The 10,980-nt window shown below is 40.3% G+C and overlaps 1 long non-coding RNA gene across 1 annotated transcript; it reads left to right on the top strand.

Moving 5' to 3' along the window:
• Positions 1-4: 4 nt before the first annotated feature.
• Positions 5-10,181, top strand: LOC138949156 (uncharacterized). Its single transcript, XR_011450176.1, has 3 exons — positions 5-578; positions 3,277-3,378; positions 7,337-10,181. It is a non-coding gene; the product is annotated as an uncharacterized lncRNA (long non-coding RNA).
• The last annotated feature ends 799 nt before the right edge of the window (positions 10,182-10,980 follow it).

Here is a 10,980-nt window from a genome sequence, read left to right as displayed (position 1 = left end):
TAGAATCGTCCATGGCGGCTGCACTTCTGTTATGACAAGGACGTCTGCTAGTCTTGGGTTGAACAATGTGACCTGCACATGGCGGTGTTACTCTCTTGGTGAAAGATCATGTATTTTCAATGGATTTTAAGGAGCCCATATGCTCAAGAGTTGGTTTGATCAGAGTAAGGACAAACAAAACATTGTTTAGGTTCTACTTTCGTTATCGAGAGAGGTTGACAATGTTTTTGAGGAATTTGAGACATGCCCGTACAACTCGTCTGTGGGATTCAAGAACTGCTTTCCTCGCGGATACGAACTTTTATATATTCAGAATGTGGTCGTCTGACACCAAGGGCGATTCAGATAGCCAACAAAACATTACAGCAACAACCGAGGAACCGTCGGCAATAACAGAGGTCAACATCAGCTTGACCCAAACAACGAGTGGTGAAACAAGTGACGAAACAGCTGCAGAAGGAGATCAACGCAAGCGTGAACTTCAAGCCATGTCAGTGGAATTCATTGAGTCAGTAGACGAAGCCTCTCTTTCACCGCAACAGCTTGCTATCCACAAAGCCCATGTGAATGCCCTAAAGGTAAAAGATCCGACCTATTTAGCTATTGCTATGGCTGTGTGGTGGGAGGGCTCAGGGGGTGGTGGGTGGTCAGCAGGCGGTACAGGGTTGTTGCGGGAGGGGAAGGACACAGCATGGGTGTCGGGGGGGGGGGGGGAGTCTTAGTTGGGGGAGGGGGCAAGCATCAAATTTGAGTAACTTGAAACTGAAAGACATCAACTGATCAAGTGAATACCAAATTGAATGTAAGGCCTATCATCTTTACCACCATTTCATGCACCTGGACTGGTACTTGTAGCTAGTATAGTTGGGGCACACCGGTAACATTTACAAACGAACAAGTGAGGAAACTGGTCTTCAAACTTTTCTTGGAACCTTTCTGAGAGGTCTGTCACCCTCTGTTCATATTAGCCATCAGCTTGGAAAGCACATTACAAAGAGGAATCTGTGCTGTAGTCAGATGCAGACTAAAACATCTGACTCTCATATTTTTCTGCGAACGCCAAGAAGAAGAAGACTCTCATATTTTAAGTTATAATGCTTGTTTTCCGGTGGGAAACAAAATCTTTTTTTTTAAACTATAAAAGCCAGTATGCAGGTACATACTGTGAAACATACACAAAAATAAATAATGATCACAGGACTGTATACTCACATTCACAATTGTTGGTGGTGTTTGGATTATGAATCAAGTATCACATGTTTTATGTTCAAGTTCAACTGCTGATTTTCTATAATACTTATATTTTCTCTGCACATACATGCACTCTTGAGAACCTATATTAATTCTAAAATCATTCAATGATAATGTTCTTTCAAGTTTAGCCCATGACGTTTGCAAGAGAACTAAAGCTCAAATGTCTAAACTTGCAAATATTGCAAGGGGTTTGAAACTAAGAGATAAGAACTTCAACTGTCTTGCCTGAAGATTTGGGTCAGTGTATGTTTACGGCTTCCATTTAAAGATTAGCTAAGTGCAAAAAACAGGTGCCCGTTAACAGATAGATCTATAGATAAAAAGGGAGAAGAATCAGAATGAATTGCATTATATGCAATCCATCTCCAGTTGTTTCACCGACATCAAGAACTGGATGACTGAGAACAAGTTGAAGCTGAACAGTGAGAAGACGGAGGCCCTTCTCGTTGGAACACGACAGAAGATTGCTTCCCTCACTGTGACCGACCTCCAGCTGGATGACGCGACTGTTCCATTCTCCCCTGCTGTCATGAGCCTTGGCGTCTTTCTCGACTCCACTCTCTCCATGCAGACACACATCTCCTTCATCATCAAGACCTGCTTTTTCCACCTACGACGCATCGCCTCCATCCGTCGCTACCTCACCCACGACGCCTGTGTCAAGCTAGTTGTCTCCCTCATCTTCAGTCATCTGGACTACTGCAACTCCCTTCTGGCTGGCCTCCCCGCCTCATCCATTCATGGCCTACAACGAGTCCAGAACGCTGCTGCCAGGCTGACGTTGAGGAAGACGAAGCGAGACCACATCACCCCCCTACTTCGCTCCTTGCACTGGCTCCCTGTCAACACCCGAATCTCCTACAAACTGTCCACTCTGGTCTACAAGTGTCTCAACGACTCTGCTCCCGAGTACCTTCAATCCTCCCTGGACCTGTACACCCAGCCCTCCGACCGTCCCCTTCGTTCCGCTGCTGACCCACTCCACCTTCACATCCCTCGCTCGAAACTCGCATCTGCTGGTCAGCGTGCATTCTCCTCCGCGGGCCCCTCCGTCTGGAACTCCCTGCCGCTTGAGCTTCGCCAGAGCCCCTCTCTTGACGCGTTCAAGAGTAGGTTGAAGACTCAGTTCTTCCCGTAGCTGGCTGCGACTTTCATGTTCGACGTGATGTGTTGTGCCCCAAAAGACATTCTTGTGCTGTGCTCTGTGAGAGGTGTTTTCTTTGTGTTTAACATTATTTTGTTTGGACCTAGCTATTGATGTGTACATTGTTGTTAAACAGTTGTTTGTTGTATGTTTATCAGAGTTTGCTAGTGTGTGATAGGGTTCGTGTCCGTCTGTAGATGTTAGTTTCTTTGTTAGTCCTGTGTTGACAACTCTTCGACAAGCGCTTAGAACTGTACCCACGGAATACGCGCTATATAAGCTTCATATTGATTGATTGATTGATTATATCCATTATAATTGAGCCTTTCTGACACCATTTGCTTTGCATATTTTTTGGTGGACCATTTGAGTCTGCTTATAGGGCTTTAACAAATTTGTTCTCCAGTTTTCTGACGGACTCAATTGGTTCCTACAGAATGTTTTTTTCACCCTTCCAAAAAATAGAAATTTAAAAAAACATGAAACTCCATTTGCAGACTACATGTAGAAGGGATTTTAGCGGGGTCGGCCCGCTATTGCGCGGGCCGCTATTGCGCGGGGCCGCTATTGCGCGAATCTTTAGGGTTAGGGTTAGGGTTAGATTCGCGCAATAGCGGCCCCGCGCAGTAGCGGACCCGCGCAATAGCGGCCCAGCCCCATTTTAGCTACCCTTCTCTGAAATCTATAGTGGACACAAATTGCACAAGTTCCAGCCAAATGAAGGCCTTTGTGAAGCAAAAAAACATACAGGTTACTAAAAAATGAAAATGAATAATCGACCAATTAATACTTTTGGCATTGTCACTGGAAACAAACATTTTTTTTCAGCCTTGTTATTTACTATATATTCACTCACCTTCCTTTTTCTTTTTCTCAAGGCCGGAGAAATGTTCTACAAAGACCCTCTTACAGGCTACGATGTCATGTCAAAACTGGCACATCTACACAGGGGAGACTGCTGTGGCAACGCTTGCAGACATGTAAACAAGAAAGAGAGAGAGCGAGAGAGAGAACGAGAGAGAGAGAGAGAGAGAGAGAGAGAGAGATGATGATGATGATGATGATGATGGAACTTTATTTTCCAAGGATGGAGGTTTAAGGCTACGCCTTTATTAACAACCTGTCCTTAAATCTAATACAAAATTCTAATAAATGATAAACGAGTAGAAAAAACGGATTATAATTGTGTAAATGAATGATGATGATGATGATGACAAAAAAATCGTAAAATCACATAATACACATAATACATGTAATACAAAATAATTTCGAATTCACAAAACTTTGCCAAGTATTGACAACTACTATATATATGTTAAAGACCAGTATTGCCATCTAAGGTAGACATGTAATTATTATGCAGTGCTTGTTTAGTGAGGCTAAAGATCATATTACAGATGAAGTAAAATCCACACCATAGAGCCAAGAAGGCCTGACTAGTTTTGAACAAATCGATCCAGGGTATTGGTGGTAGAAAATGTATAGACCTGTGTCTTTCAGTGACTCTGTGAAACAGGTCCTGAATATAGCTAGTTGGGCACTTCGCCATTATAAACTTTATACATCATTACAGCCTTATAAATCTGTAACTGTTTAACTAGAGGAAGGTCATTCAGATTCTTTAACTTCAAATCAGCTGACAAGTGTGGACTTTTTAACATGAGTTTAGCTGCCCGACAATGTAGAGGGTTTAATTTTTGTATGTGAACATCAGATGCCATCCCAAAGAGTTGATGCGTAATTAATGTGGGATAAGATGTGGAAGAGAGAGAGAGAGGGGGGGGGGGGGGGGAGGGGGGGGAAGGATGAGAACTAAAATCTGATTATTCAGAATGTTGTTCTTGTTGTTCTCGTTATTATATTGGTACATTTTGACTATATTGGCACATTTTCATAATGGCGTGTGTGTGACACAGTGTATGCTTACATCAAGGCAAGTTTGTCTTTAGCCATCATTGCACTGGCTGTACATAAATTTATCTTTATGAGTCTGTCAGTGTGTTTGTATGTTTGCATATCATGACATCATAAATGTCTGCTTGGAAAATGTTACAGTCAGTTTGACAATTTAGTAAAGCTGTTCCCTCTCTTATAGAAAAAAATCTGTTCATGCTTTGCTTGCGGTGTTTGTTTGGTATCAAGAACATATACATCTTGAACACACGGCCAGTACAACTGGCCTTGACACGGAACGATTCAAGGGGGGCAATCTCAGTCATCTGAAAGAGGGAAATCCAAACGCAATCCGCCTTGTTCGATTTTATGGGCTTGGACGATAGAGAAAAATAAGAAAAGCAAAAGCTGGAGTCCAGTCTGGACGAAACTGCAATCAAGAACGCAGAATTGATTTTTTCTGAGTTTTTTTTAGCCGTAAGCGCCATTTCTCATTTCGAATTTCTCAGTAACTGCTGTTCACAATGCGGCCGCAGTGAAACCAACAAAGGGACCTCACTCTGGAAGAGTTTCCTGCTCCGATAAACATGGCGCTTACGGCTAAAAAAAACTCAGAAAAAATCAATTCTGCGTTCTTGATAGCAGTTTTGTCCAGACTGGACTCCAGATTTTGCTTTTCTTATTTTTCTCTATCGTCCAAGCCCATAAAATCGAACAAGGCGGATTGCGTTTGGATTTCCCTCTTTCAGATGACTGAGATTGCCCCCCTTGAATCGTTCCGTGTCAAGGCCAGTTGTACTGGCCGTGTGTTCAAGATGGAACATATGTGAACAGCTCAGATCATGGGTCAATAAAGTGTTACACAGATGGTCAAAATTAAAGTACAAGATATTGCACTGGAAGTGGTACTACACTGTTGCTTAGTGTCTGTATGAAGCTACAAGGTGAAAATAGAAAAAGAAAAACACGATTCTTGACTTTGATGGGCTTTTTCTGCTCGTAAACACACATTCTTCTGCTCACCACAGCATGCCCCATTATTGAGTTTAAAACACCAATTAAATTTGTTTTGAATAAAACTCACAATTTTACAATAAGAATTTAGAGACCTGAATCAATTAGGTATATCATACTTAGTTTGACTTTTGCAAAACTAAGTAATTACACATTTAATTGAATCAGTCAGACAGACGGAGACATAGAGAGACAGACAAAGGGCAAACACAAATCTGAGAAAGAAACCCCTTTAAAAATGTTACCATGTTTGAAATGAAACATCGCAAGGTGAAGCCATAATTCATCACCTTTCAGTATGACGTCATGAGCGTGTTCCACACTTGAAATGACGTGCTTTTATCATGTTGTCAGCTGCACGGAGCTTGGAAGTATAATTTCCATTCAACGATCCGAGTTTGTTAAGTTTGAGCTTATTTTCAACGTCAAACACCATGCAACTATATATATTTGGAATCAGAAAATGATAAGGAATAGATAGAAGTTGTTTTTAAGTGTCTTTTTTCATAAATAAAGATAGTGGTTATTTATCGGTTTTCTTCATTTTAAAGCATAATTATCAATACAAAACAACAAAACTAACTAGTTTTAGATACAGGACGCAATACAGGAATACACCAATATAAATTTTCTGTTTCAAATATTAGTTTTTAAAAATTTGAAAAAATGACATATTTCGAACAAACATTTCAATAACAAAACTTTAAGTGACCAAGCTGAAATGCAATCCCATAATTCGGCCTAGATCTGAGATTGTGTGATAAGAAATTCGATCAAATTGATGAAAAACTGTATCTGTGAAAGTGCTGCCTCGACCTTTTGGCAAACAGTAAAATATGACGTCATCAAACTGTCCTATCAATAAACGGAAAAACCTTCTATGAGAAAATCCAGTAAAAAATATCCATATCAAATTTCATAAAGATCCACTCAGTAGTTTTTGAGATATGATCTGCAGTGTGAAAAAAACCAATCTCACGCCCATAACGCAAACTCATTTGGTCGTGTTCTGCCGATACTATAATGTTTTTCTTTCCTAAAACACACTATAATAGTAGCCCTTCCCAATGTCTATGCTAAAACTGACTTGTCTATGTTGTCAATGATTTTGCTACAGTGTGAGAACAAAAAGTCTAACAAATCTCACGCCCATAACGCTGTGACACGAAAACTCATTTGGTCGTGTTCTGCCGATACTATAATGTTTTTCTTTCTTAAAACACACTATAATAGTAGTCCTTCCCAAATGCAATGCTAAAAATGACTGGTCTGTGTTGTCAATGATTTTCTGCGAGAATGCGATCTATCTGTTTGTCGCAAAGACCGTGTGACACGAAAGTTATGAGCGGAAGACAAATCTGCTGAGTGCAATTACGTTTCAGAAGAGAGTTGGTTAAAACAGTTTATCACTCAGACACGCAAAGGAACACTATAACTTTATTATTCAGGCCATATTTGCTTTCCTTTGTCATGTATGAAAGTACTGGCACTTGGTTGAAGAAAGTGACCTGTCGCTGTGCAACAAATTTGTCGCCATTTTCCGCCGTGTTTTGTAAATAAAACGTGTTTACTACCCACACATACAAAACGATGTTGTTGGTTCTTTTTATTTTCTTATTGTTTGATTCATGCTTAGCAGTTTAGTATGCTTTGTTTTCTTCTGAATTCAATGGATGGCTATAAAATAAGCATTTACATGTGAAGGTGTTAAAATTACCCATGATCTGAGCTGTTCACATATACAGGATAGTAAAAAAAAAAACGCCATATTTTCTTTTTTTCTAATTTTTGACTGCGACAGACCAATTTCTACCTAAATGTGCAAGATATAATTTGCCATCATTCTGCTATTGTTTGGTGAAGAAATTTTATAAATCTCTCTTTGCAGTCAAAAATGAGATCAAAAAGAAAATAGGGCGCTTTTTTTGTACCACCCTGTACATTGTATATATGCAAGGAAACTGTAGTCTGTTTCAAAGCAAGTTCTTACATTAGCAGTGCACTCTTTAGTAACTTTTCTTTTACTTGCAGTGTCCATTCGGTATGAAAAACGCCCCAGAAGAGCTGCAGCAGAAGAGAATCTACAATTCTGCTTATTATGAAGAGCCTGCATCCTAACAACACTTCAGTGAACCGACTCATAACTTTCTCTGGCATTTTCTGACATATTTATAGAGAACTCTAAAAGGTGTATAGATTATGTGTCCAGATGATGTGAGTTGTGTACGACCCATACTTTAGCAGAAGGATTCAACGTAAAAAGTATGGGTTGTACATGACCCATGCCATCCAAATAGGGATAACCTCTTTACCACCAGCTCTTTGCAGAGTATGGGTTATACACGACCCACGCCATCTGAATAGGGATAAACATAATACAAATTTTCTTTATGTAGCCAAGTGCAAGACTGGCTACTAAATCGTTAAAATGTTTTGAATATCATTTGTGTTTTGTGTACTTTCTGTTGATCGCTTTATGTTTTGTGTAATGTCAATATCTGTTCCAAGTTAACTTTTGAGATGCACATGTCCAACCACCTGTTGATTGTAAATGCGCTTAGTCGTCTGTGTCCATCACCTTAATGCTTGTCTTTGATGCTTTTCAAGTGCCGCCTCTCCTTACGAGAGACAGGTAACTCAGGCCAGCAGGTGGTCAGTTACACAACTTTATGGCAGAGCCAGGGGTAGCCTCCGGTTCTTGTGATGTTTGATGCACTCAGATCAAGCCTCGTTGAGAGGGTGTTAGAATGCCACTTTTCTCGTTCAGGTTGCGTGTTCAGCCGTGTGTGTTTGTAAGATTGTGATTTGTTTACTTGCCTTGACCATTGAGATGTGATGTCTGTCTTGTTAGCTAACAGTTTCTATGTACATCTTAACATGTGAGATTTTTGGCAGAACTGTTGAGAGAGAACTGCCCAGAACAGAAATAGAGAGAAGATAGACTTAATTTGTACCCTGTTTTCATATAACGCATGATGTAGACTGCATTTTTACTTCTTGTGTGGCCACCCGGCCATTGGTTGGGTTGGCAAGGAAAGGAACAGGAATTAGAGAGAAATATGAACCGACAGTCTAGGTTTTCACGAGTTTCATGTTCCATTAAGTGATTCGTGGGTCTGTGCCAGTGAACTCTTCTCTATTCCACTCTACATGTGTGTAAAATCCAAGACGAGAGCAAGTGTTGTTTCGTTCAGTGCAAGACACATGGTGTTCTCCTTACCTTTGGGGTCTACTTCTTACTAGGTGCATATATTCACCTACCTACGTCAATGTATTTCCTCCTCCTTCTAGCCCATCACATTTAGTTCCATTTGGGTCGCACAAATTGGTTGATGGGAGCGTCCTATGGTGTTTGAGGTTTACATGAAGTTATAATCAAAAACTCCCAATAGTTTCAGAGAAACAGACAATTTTGTGAGGCTCTGGGTCGTCCACGACCAAGGAAGCTTGGTGAAGGTTAAAAGTACCAACAGTCTCCTATAACTCATTGTTTCAGCCACCACAAATCTGGGCAGTCTTTTACATGGAATAAGAGCATCCTTCAACTTGAACACATTACAATATTCAACGGCCTGGCTATTTTATGTGCAGATTGGGACATTTTTTGGGGGAATATAGAGACATGGGAGGGATTCTTCCGGTAATGCCGGAAATCCGGATTCGATTATGGCCTCTTTTTTTCTCTTTCTTTTTTGTTTGTTTTTGTTGTTGGTTCAGTTGAGGTTCAGGATTCATGACATTTTTCAGTCCCACCCATGCGGAAGGTGGCGGGTTCTAATCCTGGGTGAGAATCTCCCGAGTCAACTTATGTGCAGACCTGCTAGTGCCGTATCCCCCTTTGTGTGTACATGCAAGCGCAAGACCAAGTGCACGCGGAAAAGACCCTGTCAGAGTTCGAAACCCGAAAATACCCAGCATGCTTCCCCCATAAGCGGCGTATGCATGGTTGCCTGAATGGCTGGGTAAAAACAGAAATACACGTGAAAGATCGTGGGAGTTTCAACCCATGAACAAAGAAGAAGATTCCATTATAAAAGCCTGGAAAAATCTGTGGTGGTGAACATGATCGCTTACATAACCTTCACCGGATCACGCTTTGGACTACAAAGTCTGAGTGATGTGGGTCGTGTACGATCCATACATTTAAAGAAGGATTCAACCTTAAAATAAAAGGGTCGTACTACGACCCACGCCATCTGATTAGGGATAAACTCTTTATCACTACTTTGCAGAGTATGGGTCGTACAGGACCCACGCCATCCGAATAGAGATAAACATTGTAAAATCCTTGTTTAATTCCACATGGTGTCAGTGCCAAGACAAATGTCAAGATTTTGTGTCCTACTTTTATGCCGATAATTAAACCCCATGTATACTTGGAGGCTAAATTGTGACCACCGTCCCCACCTACCCCCCTCCCCTCCCCCAACCTCAGTTACCCCCCCCCCCCCCCTTCCATATCCCCTGTCTTTTCAACAACCCACCCTACTGTCTATGTCTGTGTCTTGTCTAGGTATGTACGTGTGTATGCGCTTTGTTGATAAACTCGGTGTATGATGTATGTTATGCTGTGTTTATGTGTATATAAAGGAAATAAAATGTAAAAAAAAACCAAAAAAAAAAAAAAGATTTTGTGTCCGCTTCAGACACTTGAATGAATTACAATACTAAATTAAAACAAGTCGCGTAAGGCGAAATTACTACATTTAGTCAAGCTGTGGAACTCACAGAATGAAACTGAACGCACTGCATGTTTTCACAATGACCGTAGTCCGCCGCTAGTGCAAAAGGCAGTGAAAGTGACGAGCCTGTTTAGCGCGGTAGCGGTTGCACTGTGGTTTACTGTACCTCTCTTCGTTTTAACTTTCTGAGTGTGTTTTTAATCCAAACATATCATATCTATATGTTTTTGGAATCAGGAACCGACAAGGAATAAGATGAAATTGTTTTTAAAACGATTTCGGAAATTTAATTTTAATCATAATTTTTATATTTTTAATTTTCAGAGCTTGTTTTTAATCCGAATATAACATATTTATATGTTTTTGGAATCAGAACATGATAAAGAATAAAATAAAAGTAATTTTGGATCATTTTATAAAAAAATAATTTTAATTACAATTTTCAGATTTTTAATGACCAAAGTCATCAATTAATTTTTAAGCCACCATGCTGAAATGCAATACTGAAGTCCGGCCTTCGTCGAAGATTGCTTGGCAAAAATTTCAATCAATTTGATTGAAAAATGAAGGTGTGACAGTGCCGCCTCAACTTTTACAAAAAGCCGGATACGTCATAAAAGACATTTATCGAAAAAACGAAAAAACCGTCTGGGGATATCATACCCAGGAACTCTCATGTAAAATTTCATAAAGATCGGTCCAGTAGTTTACTCTGAATCGCTCTACACACACACACACACGCACAGACACACACACACACACACACACATACACCACGACCCTCGTCTCGATTCCCCCTCTATGTTAAAACATTTAGTCAAAACTTGACTAAATGTAAAAAGCACAAATGGTAGGCAAAAGCTTTCAAATACTGTATAAAGACAAATTTGCTGTATGGATGTTAATTGTCACTGCATGCATGCAGTGACAGATCGGGCTGTTGAATACTTAGTGCAAAGTTGGTGTGAGATGTTTGATTTCATCAGCCCTGTA

Source organism: Littorina saxatilis, linkage group LG15, assembly GCF_037325665.1.
Source record: "Littorina saxatilis isolate snail1 linkage group LG15, US_GU_Lsax_2.0, whole genome shotgun sequence".
Lineage (NCBI taxonomy): Eukaryota > Metazoa > Mollusca > Gastropoda > Littorinimorpha > Littorinidae > Littorina > Littorina saxatilis.
Note: the sequence above shows the minus strand (reverse complement) of the source record. Positions and strands in the feature narration are given on the sequence as shown.